Raw genomic sequence first — 15,397 nt, 5'->3', positions numbered from 1 at the left:
GCATGTCAGGTTGTTCTTTGGAAATGAACTTGGTGTGGGATACCGAGTAACTTGGGGGGAATGGTGAAATTATTTCATAAGACCTGAAAGTGTGATGGGAGCATAGTAGACATGCAAGGAGAGAGATGCAGGCCCTGACATGATATGCTGAGTAATGGTTAAAACCCAGTGTTGCAAACACCACCTGCCAAGCCTGCACAATATTTGGCAATGAACTTAATACAAGATTGTGCCCTCATTTTCAGACGGGAGACACAGGTCTTTTCACTTTGTCATCTCTTCAAAGTCAGACTTAGTTGAAAGAAACCTAGAGACATTATTGCCTTAGTAGTCCATCTTAGTGAAAAGTTTGTATTTGTGTGGTGCTAGCTTTCCAGGCGGGGGATTTGAATGGATATGCTGATGGAGATGCCCTTTACTTTGGGGCAGTGCCCTTCGGTCTGCACAGTGACACGAGAGATGTGTCAGCCCAGGTGGACAGCTCTGATTCCTGCGTTCTTCCCCTATCTCAGGGTTGAATTCAGCCCAGCTGTGAACCAGAGCTCCTTTTATGATGGTGAATTTTGTCTCAAAGACTCTGCTCAGCTGATGGATGCTAGGAGTAAAGGCTGTTCTTTTGAGGGAAGACACCAGAGGGCAGTTAAAGCATTGTGGGAAGGCATGTAATTCGTGTGGGTTGCTGAGGAAGGCAGGTTTTGCTCATAGGTAATAAACTGAAATGCTGCTTTTCTGTAGGCTCATCTCCCAGTATAGAGAGTGACATAAATCGAAGACTGGACTGTAAATCATACCATGCTTGTAAGCTTGTCACAGTGGTTTATTCGCCCCTCAATAATCTAAGATAGTTTCTATCAAGAGTATTATATCTGACAACAACAACACAACAAACGTGAAGAAAACAGGGCTGGAAGGGATCCCTTACTCTCCCAGAGCTGAAAAGTGAAGAGCAGCGGGGCTGGAAACAGGGAGCTGATCCCTGTCCATGTCAGCTCACGAAGTGGCTGCCCTCCCACAGACTGCTGGGCCACCAATATGTTGGGCTTTTGGGGGAGGAATCTGTGATACTTCAACCTGGATAAAACTTCTTGCTTTCAAGGTGTTTTTAAGAGCACATGTATGTTTACTACACCTGCACTATTATGTTTACTATACTATACTGCCTATAAGTCACCACTGGCTAGGGCATCCTCAGTACGGCTTACTTCATCCCAGGATTTTCTGTAAAACTTGTATTTGCTTCAATGTGATGTTAAGTGGTTGAGCCTTTGGAACTCACAGTCCAGTCCCACTGTGTGGGCTGAGAACCCCAGAGCTGGACGCAGCACTGTATGTGATGTCTTAAGAGAACAGAAGGACAGAATCCCCTCCCTTCACCAGCAGCCCACACTGCTTTTGGTGCAGCCCAGGACACGTTTGGCTTCCTGGGCTGTGAGTGCACAGTGCTGGGTCATGTCCAGCCTCTCATCCACCACAACCCCCAAGCCCCTCTGGGCAGGGCTGCTCTCGCCCTGTCTGTGTTGATACCAGGGTCTGCCCCGACTCAGGGCACCTTGCACTTGGTCTTGTTAAGCCACATGAGATTCCCATGTGCCTACTTCTTGAGCTTGTTCAGGTCCCTGTGGATGGCATCTCACTCCTCAGGCATGTCAATAGTGCCACACAGCTGGGTGTCATCTGCAAATTAGCTGCGGGTGCACTCAATCCCTTCATCCATGTAATTTTTTAAGATATTAAATAACACTGGTCCCAATACAGTCCCCTAGGGACACCACTTGTCCCTGATGTCCATTGGAACTCTGAGCCATTGACCACTACTCTCTGGATGCAGCCATCCAACCACTTAAATATCCATCTAACAGTCCACTCATCAAATCCATTTCTCTCTAATTTAGAGAGAAGGTTGTTGTGGGAACCATGTCAAAGGTTTTACAGAAGTCCACATAAAGGACATCTGTGGCTCTTCCCTTGTCCATTGCTGTAGAAGCCCACTGCAGAAGGCCACTGGCTTGGTCAGACAGGACTTGCCCTTGGTGAAGCTGTGCTGGCTGTCCTGAATCAACTCCCTTCCCTCTATGTGTGTATGTGTGATCCTTCCCCCAGGTGTTCTCAGCCTCAAGGTATCTTCAGCTTAGGGATTTCCTGGTTTTGGTTTCTGCCTGTATAATAACCATCAAGAGATGTCTCCTCCAGGTATTTGTTCAGTCCACCTTTGACTCCCATGTAGATTTTTCACATCCTCCACAGTTCATCTGTGACTTTGGCAGCAAGTTTCTGTTGGTTTACTGCCCAACCATTGCTTTCCTGTTGCTTTATTTGGTATTTGTTTATCAGCTCTAAGTTATGCCCCCTAGTCCTTGTGTTGGAAGTGACAGCAAACACTGGATTGCTATCTGCTTCCCCCAGGCCACACCTGATTTCTTTGGCCTGTCATTTCCCTCAGGTTATCTCTTCTTCAGCTTAGAAGTGCTGCTACAACACTTGCTGCTCATCCAAAAACCACCCTGGACATTTGATTAACATTGCTGCCCTGAAATTTTGCAGTTCAATAGTATCTTTGCTAAGATGGGAGGACCATAAGTTCACTGTTAAAGTAGTTCATTCTTAAACTCTTGCATGTACTGAAATGTGTTGTCCAGGCCCTAATGGAGAACAGCCACATGAAGATACATTGTTTGACTTAATGGCCAGGATTTCAGACCCTGTAAAACACCCTGTCTTTCCTGTGCCAGAGACAAGGCCCCAGCTTATCCCATCATGAACAGGCCAAATGCAGGAGGAAGAAAAAAGTAAACAAACAATAGGGAAGCAATGTAATATGAAGCATTTCAGTTGAGAGATTTTTTATTTGAAATGAGCAAAATGAGCCTTTTCTCTCTGTATTGCACGAGGAGTCAGAGGTATGTGTGTGGCTTAAGGGATCATCATATTAGTCAAATTGGAAGTAATATATTGTCATCACCCCATAAGCTGTCTTTTTCAAGTTGTTCCAGGAACCAATTAATACCAAATGTTTTAAAAGATAAAAAGTATTCCAAAATAGTACCGTTTATTATTATTATTATTATTGTTAATATTATGCATATTTCTTTTATAATAATGTCCTTTTCGAGCTCTTCTGCCACTGTGTTCTAACAACACCATCAGCAATGTTCTGAAATGTTACTTTTGAAATGCTTTCCATGCTGTGGTCCTTTTACTTCCAACTGTAAAAGGGGAATGTTTATTTTTAAAAAACAGGAAACTGTTTATAACTTCAGTTTTAAAAGTGTCATGAATGTACTTCTATTCATATGATTTTAAATAATCTGTGTATGATCACCTCCCTTTCCATATCTATTAATTTATTAATTTAATATAATTTAAAGAAAATTATATTTTGATCCTCAGTAAACATAATTTCAGCAAAGAGAATAATGAACTTTTGCAAACTTTAATTAGTTTCACGTTGCATATCTAAATGCATTTTAAAAAACTGATGTTTTCTTTTTGAAATTCTAATTGTTCTGTGGGTTCCTATTTTACAAGCTATATATGAGTCAGTTTGTTTTCAAATTGTGGTCTGAATTAATACGTAGCCTGAGAAGGAATAACACAAATGCATTTTGGCTACCTCACTATCATGGGTTTGTCAGTCAGGACTAATCTAACAGGACATGGTATTCACGTGGAGTTGACCTAGAAAACAGTATTCCTATTGTGGGCTCATTTGAAATTTCAGCCACGGCTTCTGAAATTAAGGTCTTTCTTGGCTGAGAAAACCAGAAATCAACACTTGCTTCATCATTGTGCACCTGGAGACAAAGCAAGATATTAAAATAAATGAATTCACTGTGCAAGAGAAAATTAAATGTATTTTAAAATACGTATTTGAAAGCTGGGAGCTTTTCCAGTGCGATAACTGTGGGAAAAAAATTATCTAGCAAAACTGTCAGTGAGAATCAGCTGAAACCTGGAAAGTGCTCAAAAGCTTTCAGCAAACTTCACTTGCAATTTGCCTGGAGGAAGCAGAACCTGACAGGCATCCAGCGGGGTTACACCAGCAGCGCCCTGTGCCCGCGCTGCCGCTCACTGCTGGCCTGCTCTGGTACCTCCGCAGGGAAATGAAGGCTGACAAACACGTTCACTTGTGGCCTCCAGTGTGGTACATCTGTCCAAACAATGGGCAGCATCCTTTGTGCAGGCAGGCATGGCATCCTGTGTGGAGATGGAGGGACCGGGGCAGGCAGAGCGATGGGAAGGGCAGGGTGTGGTCACAGCCTCCCATTGCAGCAACAGCTGCTGCTGCTCCTGCAGGATGGGGCTGGACGTGCAGGGTGGGGTGGAGGAAAAATACAGTGCAATATGGGGGGAATTTCCATAAATGCACAAAGATTTGGGTTTGAGAAGTGACTGAGGAGGATGAAACGTTATGGGTGCCCCAGCCAGGGTGCCCGGCCACTCCAGTCCGGATGGATAAGGAGCAAAGGATGACTGGGCTCCCTGCTGCTAAACCTGTGCCTAAAGTTAGGTGGTGTGAAAAGGCCTCTTCAGAAATGTCTGAGCCTGCCAACATTTGCATTTTATTTGCATTTGGAGGGATTACATAAAGGAATAAAATTATACAAATGCTTAAGGATTGGCATGGGGAGGGTCTTTAAGCAATCATGGAGTATGATGATTATTATTTATTAGCCCCCAAACCCAAGTTTTGGCAGGCACAGATTTTAGTGTCTGATTAATTTGTTTGCTGCCACCTTATATGGAAATGCCATTACTGATTATAATCATAACGCCTCAATCTTTTATAGCATTTCTTGCAGATGTTTCTCAAAGCCTGTTAAAAAAGAAAGTCAGGGCCACAGTGACAATTTCACTCATAGTAAAACCTCTGCAGAGAGACAGATCATTGTTTTTCAGCTAGCAGTAGAAATAACTCTCTATTCATGTGTAGGCAAGATATTGTAAGACACACAGAGAAAAATATAAATGCTAAAGATAGACACATATTATATTGGAGCAAGTTAATTGTTACTTACTATTTATGAGCTAGAAATTAAAATAGGCATGTAAAATCAGAAGATGTGTGAATGGCCACAAACTTTATATGAGAAGCCTGTGATTTGCTAGTAGTGGCACTGCCCTCTCTGATTCCTTAGAGCATGATTTAAGCCTAATGAAGTCAGCAAAAACTTCAGTTTAGTTCATGGGAGAGGAACTCTCTGGGAAGTGCATTTCAAATTAAGGCTGGGTATAACTTCAATGTATTCAGTCATCTTAAAGACTTTTCCCTCTCTTGCCTTTTATAGTGTATGCAAAGCAGCCAACATGCAAAAAAGGTCATGTAAATATTTGCTGTCATGGTCAGATAGTTTAACAGGGACTGACAGGTCTATAGGAAAAACAGCCTGAAACAACTAGTTCCAATTAATGAATTGCAACTCAAACTCTAGGAAATTTTAATACTCTAATGTAGCTCAAGTTTTCCTTCCAGCTTTCCTAGACTTTATTTTCTTTCCCATTTCTTCAAATTACAATAGCGAAAGGGTTTGCACTTGGAAAGAAAAAAACACACACCTCTTACCTGAAATGTTTTGTACGAAAAGAGCAAAAGAAGCTAAGCAGTTATATTGACCTATCAGAGTTTTTTTCTGTTTCATTTGTTGTCTCTACAGGATATGTGAAAGGCAGGTATATGAAAGAGTGAAATATGTGACTTCCTTAGCTAGCAATTGTGCCCACAATTGTTGTTTACTTAAGAATTTTTTCTCCTATAATAAAATGTCTTGTGAGTACCTGAAAAAAATGCTTCCAAGGAGCAAGATACTATTTAATACATGCTGTCTCAACAGAGGCACATTCTGTCTGCCACCAAAAATCTGATAAGCAGGATATTTTAGATGCTGTGTCACACTGGAGCTGAATTTTGCTGCAGCAGGTTGTATCAACATGGATCTAATGGGTTCATTGCAGTGATACTGGAGCAGATGTACAGTGTACTAAACAAGCCCATTAGTTATGTAATTCTGTGTCTGTCACTGCTATATCTGTTAAATTACTTTTGAATGCAACCTTTATTATTTATTTGCACTGCAGTAATACTAAAGGACCTTGAGCAAAACCAGTGCCTCACTGTGTTGGGTAATACATAGTGACAAAATACTCCTATTTCAGAACCTTTCAACATGAATAAATCAGAATGAAAAGTGGTGAAGATAATAGGAGAGGTAGAGTAATGAGTGTACAACCTGGATGAACTGAGTAAAGCTATGTCAGGGTGGCAGTGGCTTTTCACTTTATCCCAAGTCATGCCTTCACAAAAGGTGTAATGTAACATAATATCCAGCTCTACCATCACTTCATATTCTGATTTAGCAAGAGCAATTTGAGCCTTCAGCATTTGGTGTCTGCTGGAAGACAGATTTGGCAGCTGGAATAGCTTGTACTTCCTTCAGAGGAAAGGTAGGAGGCCAGATGGAGCCAGATGGGGTGGATCTAATACAGGAGGAGCTAACTCTTGGATAAATCTCATCTAATTTTTGTGTTAGGTAAAATTTGTAAGTCTATCTCTAATACAGTAAGTCACACAAACACCAGTGCCTTCCATTTGGCATGGGCATGCAAAGGAAAAAAGTGCATTGGAATTCCACACATTGTAAGAAGTGTAAGACTTCAGCCAAGGAGAGCAGCATAGCCTGTCCCTCAGTGCATTGTATTTAGGATTTGCTGCCAGGGCTGACAGCAAGTCCCTGAATGAGGACAGCTCTTGGATTTAATCCTTGTTCACAATACTGTTTATATATTTAGGTAGTGATTCTAATGCATAGTTACTATGCTGAGCCTAAATTCAGGTTTCTATTCCCAGAGAGAAAAAATGTCATCTCTGTGATACCATATTAGACTGCCTCTTGTATTAGTTCTTGCTCTCTACCTCTTTTCTGCATTTCTGGCTACAGAGTACCCAATTCAAGCAGGATAAGAGGATAATCACTGCCTCAGAAGCTTGTTGATAGCCTGCTGATTAGGGTGCTCTCCTGGGACAATAAGGGCAATGGTCTGAGCAACTCTAAAGATGGGAGCCCTCCTGGATATTTTTTTAACTACTTAACTGTTTCATACAGGTGCTTGTACCATTGCTTTGCCCAATTACCTTCTGTAATCAATAGACCATCTGTGGGTATGAGGGCAGAGTGGTTGATGTTGTTTATCTTGGCTTTAACAAGGCCTTTCATATCTCTCATAGCCTCCTTGTAGCCATATGGGGGAGGTAGGGGTGGCCATCAGGGTGTGTAACTGGCAGCTGGGTTTTGGCTGTGCTCCTCAGGGCTGGACTCTAGGCCCAGTGATTTTTGACAGAAACCTCATTGTTGGGAAGGAATAAACCAGCAGTAGGGTCAAATCTGACACTAAATTTGAGAGAGCATTTGATGTGCTCAGTAGTCAGATGGCCACTTCATCAGGACCCAGTGAGCCAGAGAAATGGAATAGCAGAAATTCCAGAGAGGCAAATGCAGCCTTTCATCATGGACAGAGCAGCCCTGAAACAATACTGGTTGGCTTGGTAGCAGCTTTGCAGAAAGGACTTAGGCTATGACAACAAGGTGACTGTGTGTTAGCAGCTTGTTCTTGCAGCAAGGGAGCACTGTCTGTAGGAAAAATTTAGCCAGCAGGTCAAGAGAAGTGATTATTCCCCTCTTCTCACTGTTTGTGATGTTGCACTGTGTCCAGTTTTGGTTCCCCAATACATTAAAGGTAATGACAAGTTGGAGTGAGTCTAGGAAATGTCCTCTTGGCATTCTTCTTCTTAATCATGCTAACCAAGGTCTTGGTTCCAAGATCCTGTCTGAAGTATCTTGTGAGAACTTCATGCAAAGTCAAGCTGTTTGTTAGAGCCTGCAGTGGTGAATTTTTGGTGTGGTGCCCTAACCAGCTATACTCTTAAATGCTCATGGCTCAACCTCTAACTTTTCTAGTGACAGTGAACTTTTTAGAAATGAAATAACTTCAGAAATATTGAAGAAAATTCCTGCTGTAAATACAGAACATTTGGTAAATGGAGCAAAATTACAAAGTTATGCGTGGCCTACATGACTTTAATGCTTCATGGCTATGGATTATTAAAATGGCCACATTCTGCCCTTGAACACATTGATTGTGCCTCGTTTAGTACTAAAAACAGGGTTTATAAAAATAGATATTGCTTAAACAATGAACTTGATACAGCTGATTTATACATAAAGGAAATACAATTGGATAGGATCTCTCTTTGTGTTTATTCAAGAGGAAGAACAAGTATTCCAAGAAATTTAATTGACATTTTCTTGTCTTTTTTGCTTTTGCCCATTTAAAAATTACTAACAAAAATGCCCCTATGTAAAGTCTTTGGCTACAGTGGCCTTAAATGCTTCCCATACCTGCACAGCCTTTGGAGGCACATCCTTGGAAACTGCACTGGTCAGCTTGGCACCTTTGGGAGCCAGCCATGGCTTCTTCAGAGGTCAGGGGCTCAGCTTCTGGTGGACTAAAGCAAAGCCTGCACGGGCATGTTCTGTGCCTGTGTGTGTGGGGTTCTCAGGTTTTACTGTGCTAAACTGGTGAATGTGAACTGCAGTAAATGCAGCATGGCAGAGCCTGCAGGGGCCCTCTGAAAAATAGCTCTGGTACATATGAAACTTCTTGTTCATCTCACTGAATTGTTCAGTTGTAATTTTTAAAATATTTTTTCACTCAGTATCATAGGGGTTTTGTGTTCTTCCCAGTTTGCTGGCTCTGTTTTGTCAGTTCAGAGTATTGATGGTCTGTTGGGCTGTTCTGTGCAACAGAATGCAATTGTTGTCCAAAAGTCATCCTGCCAGAACATTGATTTCCACCTGGGGAACTAGGTTAAACTGAAATGTTATCTCAGAATCTCTAGATGATAGAAGTAACTGTTCACAGTAGATGGACTTGCTGATATAGGTATATAGACAAAGTTTCTTTTTTTTTGGCAATAGGCTTTTTCACAGGTTTTATCAGGAATCATATGGGGGAAATACTGGGTTTTCTTTAGGTGAAAAAAGTTGTCTATTTTCTGTTTGGCTTTTACTTACTCTTCTTAGCCAACTGAATGCATTTGTTTGTAGAAAAGTGGTAGTATTTTAGTGGCAGTTAAAAACCTTTATTTTTCATAACATTTTGGTAGGAAATTTATGTGACTACTGAGTTTTCCATCTGTCTTTTTCATTAAGTAACAAATTATTGCAAGTCACTGTAAGTAGCAGAGAAGAATGAAATAGCAGTAAAATGTAATACTGGACTAAATTAAACAGTTCCTGTTTTTGTCAAAACTGTTATCAAACAACTTAATACCTTGAACAAATCTCTTCAGACTATTGGGCAAAAAAAATAAATAAACTAAGTAATTGCTTTTATTCATTAAAATATCTACTTTTTTTATTCTCTTAGTACTTGTAGACAGCTAAGTATATTTCTAGAACATTTTGTGAATGTGGAGGACAGATTTTCAGGAGGGAGTACTAACAGAAGTTATTATGAGAGCTTCAGGCTAGAAATACCACGAGGATCATGGCAATGACCTCAGACTAGTTGAAACTGTGTGGTGAAATAGGAGAGTTAAGTCTTGAGGGTATGGAAAGTAAGAACTTCATATTGAGGAATTTCTTCCATGCAGCAAGAGTTGTTACTATAATAAACTTGTGTCTGCGTAACTTTGGCAGAATTTGGTGATATGTGTTTGCTCTGTTTATTAGATAGTTGGGGGGAAAAGGAGGGATGGGGAACAGAGAACAATATGGGCCTATGCCATCCTTACAATCTTATATATGACAATTTTGTCAAAAGCAAAGAAAAATGGAAGTATCTTGAAATCTTAGTAAAAAGAAATTAAAATTTTAAACTGCACTTTTGAGGGAAGGCCTGGCCCCAACAAAAACAGTTATCATTGAGACTTTAAAGATTATCCTTAGCTTTTAAAACTCATACAAGTCTCAAGCAATGATTGACATAAATGTAAGTAAGAAACAAGGATGCTTTTTCTCACTTTTGCTTGTTACCATTGATGCTGACTTCAACATGAGAGAATGTCCAGACAGAGACAGTGACTCAATGGACTTATGATGAAAGATCAAGCTAAAGCAGCGTGAAAAGAAAAAGACTGTCCATCTTCTCAAAAAGATATGGGTAACTGATGGTTAGGGGTAAAAAGTGAAACTAATCTAATGGCATTTTCCCCATTTTAGTTATACCTTGCTTTGCACCTTGTATTACAAGAAGGTCCAGAGTTCCCAATGCATCCAGGTTTTGATTGCTGTGGTCTAACCAGCTTTACTATTACTAGAAATTTTCAGGTTTGACACAGAATTTCCAGAGGATACATACAACAGCTGTGTTGGAAGAGAGTAGGAGTGCCTTGTTCACACCAGTGGTTTTTGGTTCTGTGGGAAGGTTTCAATGTTCCAGTGCCCAGGCATCCCACACCAGCCAAATACAGATTTTATCATCAGTTAATACTTCTTTTCAGCTGGATTAAAGTATTGCCAAATGCCAGTAAGATATTTCAGTGCAGAAATTTGCAAGACATCTTGCCTACAGAGAGAGATTCCTGTAGCTTCACAGAAAAGAAATTCCTGAACTCAAATGTAAGCTTTAACTATATTTTATTTCATGACACTGAGGAGTTGTTTAACTTTATGCCTCAGTTTTTTCTTCGCCGTTATAAGAGAATTATGTGAGAAATTTTATTTTTCCTTTTAAAATCCATTGTTTGAGAGAATTAACAGATACTTATAAAGGACACAGAAGACGATACAAACTTGTTTGTTTACTTATTCTTGTTTTATCAGATATTTAACGTTCCTCTCTTAAATAATTAATTGTTAAAGATAATTTTTGTTCTTTAAGCAAAAGCTAATTGTGCTTAAAGTTCTCCTAAGTATGTAAGCTGCCCTGCATGGAGATCATTGTTAGCAATATAACCATGATAACGTGGTGCTTAGTCAGGGTTAGATTAGCACCCTAATGTGTATGTGATGGAGGTGCCGAGAAATGTGAGCTGGGTGGTTTCCTGACACCTGCGTGACATCAGCTCTTGCCATAAGGAGTAAACCTTTACAGCTGTAACTCAGGAGTTATGGTCCTGTCAGTGTGGGTGCTGTGCCAGCCCCACTGTGCTTATGCAGCTCCTCGCTCTAAAGCCAGCCTCGACCCCTTGTGTTCAGGTGAGATTCATCATCACACTGTGAGGGCATGTCCCAGGTGGGTTTTGCAGCCCAGCAGCTCTGTGTGAGCTGAATGCCTTTCTGTGAAGGTGGTGTGTGTGGCGGAGCTCAGAGCTGTGCTGGCTGAAGGCACAGGAATGCTGTGCTGGGCACCCCAACCCAGCGCTGATGGGCTCAGCCCCCCAGCCAGGTTAACTCTGCATCCTCCACTGCACTGTGCTGTGTTTCATGTGGCTCAGCCCTGAGAGAAATGATGAAATATTTTGCGTATCCTGCCACTGACCCTTGACAAAGAGGCAGCAGAAAATCCAGTGTTTTGAAAGAGCTCTGTATGTAGGGAAGGAAAGGGCAGTCATGTGTGTTCACAGGATCATCATCAGATCTGGGTTTGATGCTTGTAAACCTTTCTTTGAACACGTTCTCTCGCCTCTCGAGTGTTTAATTTCCCTTCAATAAAGCATACCTCTTTGTTGACTGGAATGTTGTGAAGCAATTTGTTACAAGGCTGATATTGCTAACATGTAAATGTTTTCTGCTGTGGCCTGTGTTTAAGTCTGTGGTCTGGTGCTTGTAGGGTGGAAGAGAGAGAGAGCAATAAAAAATTCCGGAGGTATTTCTGCAGCTATGTTATACTACATGACAAAGGGGATGGCTTAACATTATAGTTTGTGTTGTGGCTGTAGGACAGCTCAGGGCTGGCAGTACCTCAGAGCTCCTGGAAGTGGGAGCCACAGCATTGTCTGACGTGCACTTTCCAAACTGTGGTGTCATGACCTTGTTCACAGTCATCTTCACACATGTTGTCCCTAGAGCAGCAGGGAATTTCACAGTCCTCTTTGATTTGTGTTGCATAAAAACGGGCACAATCTTCATGTTTCAGGTAAATCCATTGTAACAGAAGCATAACTAAGTGCAAGAGGGACTTGAGGGTACATGGAGGCAGGAACATCCCTTGTGTTTAATTGTCTTTCCAGCAGCTTTGCTGACGTATGTGCCCTAATAAAAACCGTGCCTAAGTTATATTCTATTTCTTCTTGCTTTAATCTCCATGGGAGTGATTTTTTAGCTGGAGGTAAAACACACCTCAGAGCTCCAGCAGCTGACATGAAGTGGAGCCTGTGGGTATTGTTGGTGTTCAGAATTCCACCTGGACAATGTGTGGAAGAAAAATGTTGTAAATGATTTTAACTAATGGATTTTGAGTCTCTTTATTTTGTCATGCTCAAAAATTATTTTTAGAAGTGGGCAGTTAGTTCTGTCAAATAGGAAATGCCCTAAAGCATTGCTGTATAATGATATGGATCAGACAACTCAAGAGGAAAGGCAGTAGGTTTTTGTTAAGGGCATGTGATTTAAAGGAGAATAAAGAAAAAAAGAATTTATTATGCATTTGAAAATATCTTTTCTCTCTCGAGTGAGATTGGGGCCAAAATATTTCTCCAAGTTGTATGTTTAAGCTGTTTTAAGGCATAATATGCATATTTGCTTTGAAAATTCGGGACTCAAGACAACTGTGATTTTGCTTTGGATCAGGATTTTGTGGGAGCATTGAAACACAGGCAGAATCAAGACTGTTCTGCAATGATTTCGACTTGTGTGTAAGGAAGATTTTTCAACTCTGCCACTTACTCTGTGTTAATGGTTTCAGTAGCTCAATACTGAGTGTGGTTTTAATGGTCTGAAATGCAAAACTAGCATTTCTAAATTTTGCACTAACTTTTAAACCGGGCAGAAAAGAGAGTCACACCCAACTGCAAAGCTCATACGCAAAGCCTGTCTTTTAGACCAAAAAAAAAATATATATTTTTTGCCACTAAATCCAAGAAAGTTTAAATGCCAAAACACTGAAGGTTCCTTATGTTCGTCATAAGAACTGAAAGCTATCGTCAGAAATTAGTATTTCTTTGCATATCTTGGTAAAGTGAAATAAATGCAATCATTAACTTGTTTAATTTTTTTACAAATGTAGTTAGTTTCTGAATCCTAAAGAATGTTTTAGCTGCATAGAATATTTGAGCACTAAAAAGATAGTTTTACCTAGAGGAACATAAAGAAGTACGTGATGTCTCAAATTATAACAAAAAAGAGAAAAATAGTTTAATAGCTCATTAAATATTGGCATTAGAAATAAAAGTCATGGGAAGACTCCTCTCAGTCTTTGAAAGAAAACTAGTTTAATTTCAGTCTGAAAAAGTTTTTCCAGACAAAGGAAAATGGAAATTTGTGGTAGGATTCATATGGGGTTTGATTGCATTATTAATGAAGAAAGAGGTATCAGCTCTTGATAATAATACGAAGATTAAGTTAACAGCTCTGTTTTATAAAAGCAGCCTAATATTAAATAATAGTTAGGTAATGCTGAGTAGTCTGTTTAGTATTCAGGAAAGCTAATATCTTCCTTCTGTTTGTGCAAGCACAATTATCTACCCACTGATTGTAGGAGCATCTGGCTGTTTCTGCCTTCCTTTACAGCAATTATGGACAACATAGGGACAAAAATATTAAAGACTGAGGGGAGACAGGGGTCATCTTAGCTTGAAATGCCTTCATTAATTGCCTTTGTATTCTAGGACCTCAGCTTTTCCCACTGCTTTTGCTCAGTGTTTGTATCTCCTCACTATAAACTGCCCGTTCTGTTGCTGATGACTTTCAAGTGACTCTCTGACTTACCATCTACATTTTGTGATTTGCTGAGATTTGCTGATGACTGATGGCAACTGCAATGAGGGCCTTGTGTTCCCAGCCCTCCTGACTGTATTGGTCATGGGAGAGCAACATTACAGTGCATCTACACTGCAACTGCTGAGGTGGATTCAGCTTGTGTAAAATGCTCTGCCAGGCTTTAGCCCACCTGTGTTAATTATTCATTGATGCAAAGGCATGGCAGCACAGCATCTTCCCAAGATTAGACAGAATCCAGTAGAGAGTCACAGGGATTATTAACTTGTTTGGAGCCTGTTTGCTCTGACAGGTTGAGAGAGCTGGGACTGTTCATCCTGGAGAGGAGAAGGCTCAAGGGCAGCGATGTCATCAATCTACAAAAGAACCTGAAGGGAGGGGGCAAAGAAGAGCCAGGCTGTCTTCATTCATGCCCAGTGAGAAGGCCAAGGACAATAATCACCAAATGAAACATATGAGATTCCCCCTAATATCAGGAAACCTTTCTCCACTGTGAGATTGACCAAGCACTGACACAAGTTTCCCAAAAAGGCTGTGGAGTCTCCATCCTGTAAGACACACAGAACTGTCTGGACATGGTCCTGTGCAAGTGACTGAGAGGGGTGGGAGTGGACCAGATGACCTCCAGAGGTGCCTTTCAACCTCAGCCATTCTGTGATTCTGTGATCTTTTTACACCACTGTGGAAGCTATACTTGCTCCATCTCGTACAGACAGCAAGACAGTAAAGGTGTTTCCTGCTGGGACAATGCAGTGTTGTACAGAGACACCTGGGATGGCTCAAAAACACCACAGTGCACTCAACTGGGCTTACCAGTTGCCCATTTCCTTGTATCCAAAGTCATTCATCTGAACACTTGCTTGTGAATCTACTCCCTAGTGCTGTATATCCCCGGAAATTGCTTAGTTTAGTTGCAGTCCTGTGGCAGCTTGTTTCCTGCTCTGCAGGTCCTTATAAACCTACCCACACTGGAGATGCTCATGGGAAGATCTTTTGGTTTTCTTTAGGAGCCAGACCCAGCATGGTGAGAACTAATCAACACCATCAAGTCCAGACTGATTTCTTCTGTTGATTGAGATGGGTCTTTGTGAGTGCTTTAGTCCTTGGAGGGCTTTGGAGGTCGCAGTGGCATGGAACTGGGCTGTAGCAATGCCCATGAGCCACACTCATGCAGTACTGGCCAGTGGAGTACAGGCACCTGCTGCTTGTACAGGAGTCAGCATAGCCTGGCAGGGCCAATACAGGCATCATGAAAATTATACTTCATATCCCTTCCCTCAGTCCCTGGTCTGTATTATTCATGTTTCTTTCCATTATTGAGCATATCACAGCCTCCCATTCCCTGAAAATAGCTGTATCAGAAAGGTGTTCTGTCTCGAGTGAATAAGAATGTCCATATTTTGCAATTCAGCATCTGAGATTACTTATGTTTCTCCCTGAGTACTAAGCACGATTATTAACACTGCTGTGAAACTGAAAGATTCCAAAATTGCTCTTGTTTTTTTGTGGGGTACCTCAGTTTTACT

The 15,397-nt window shown here is 41.0% G+C and overlaps 1 protein-coding gene across 8 annotated transcripts in view; it reads left to right on the top strand.

The window, feature by feature from the left end:
* Window positions 1-15,397, top strand: part of KIAA1217 (KIAA1217 ortholog) — a 334,572-nt gene that overhangs the window by 240,313 nt on the left and 78,862 nt on the right. The gene's annotated exons all lie outside the window — the stretch shown is intronic.

The sequence above is a fragment of the Sturnus vulgaris genome, chromosome 1 (genome assembly GCF_052056855.1).
Source record: "Sturnus vulgaris isolate bStuVul1 chromosome 1, bStuVul1.hap1, whole genome shotgun sequence".
NCBI classification, from domain to species: domain Eukaryota; kingdom Metazoa; phylum Chordata; class Aves; order Passeriformes; family Sturnidae; genus Sturnus; species Sturnus vulgaris.
Note: the sequence above shows the minus strand (reverse complement) of the source record. Positions and strands in the feature narration are given on the sequence as shown.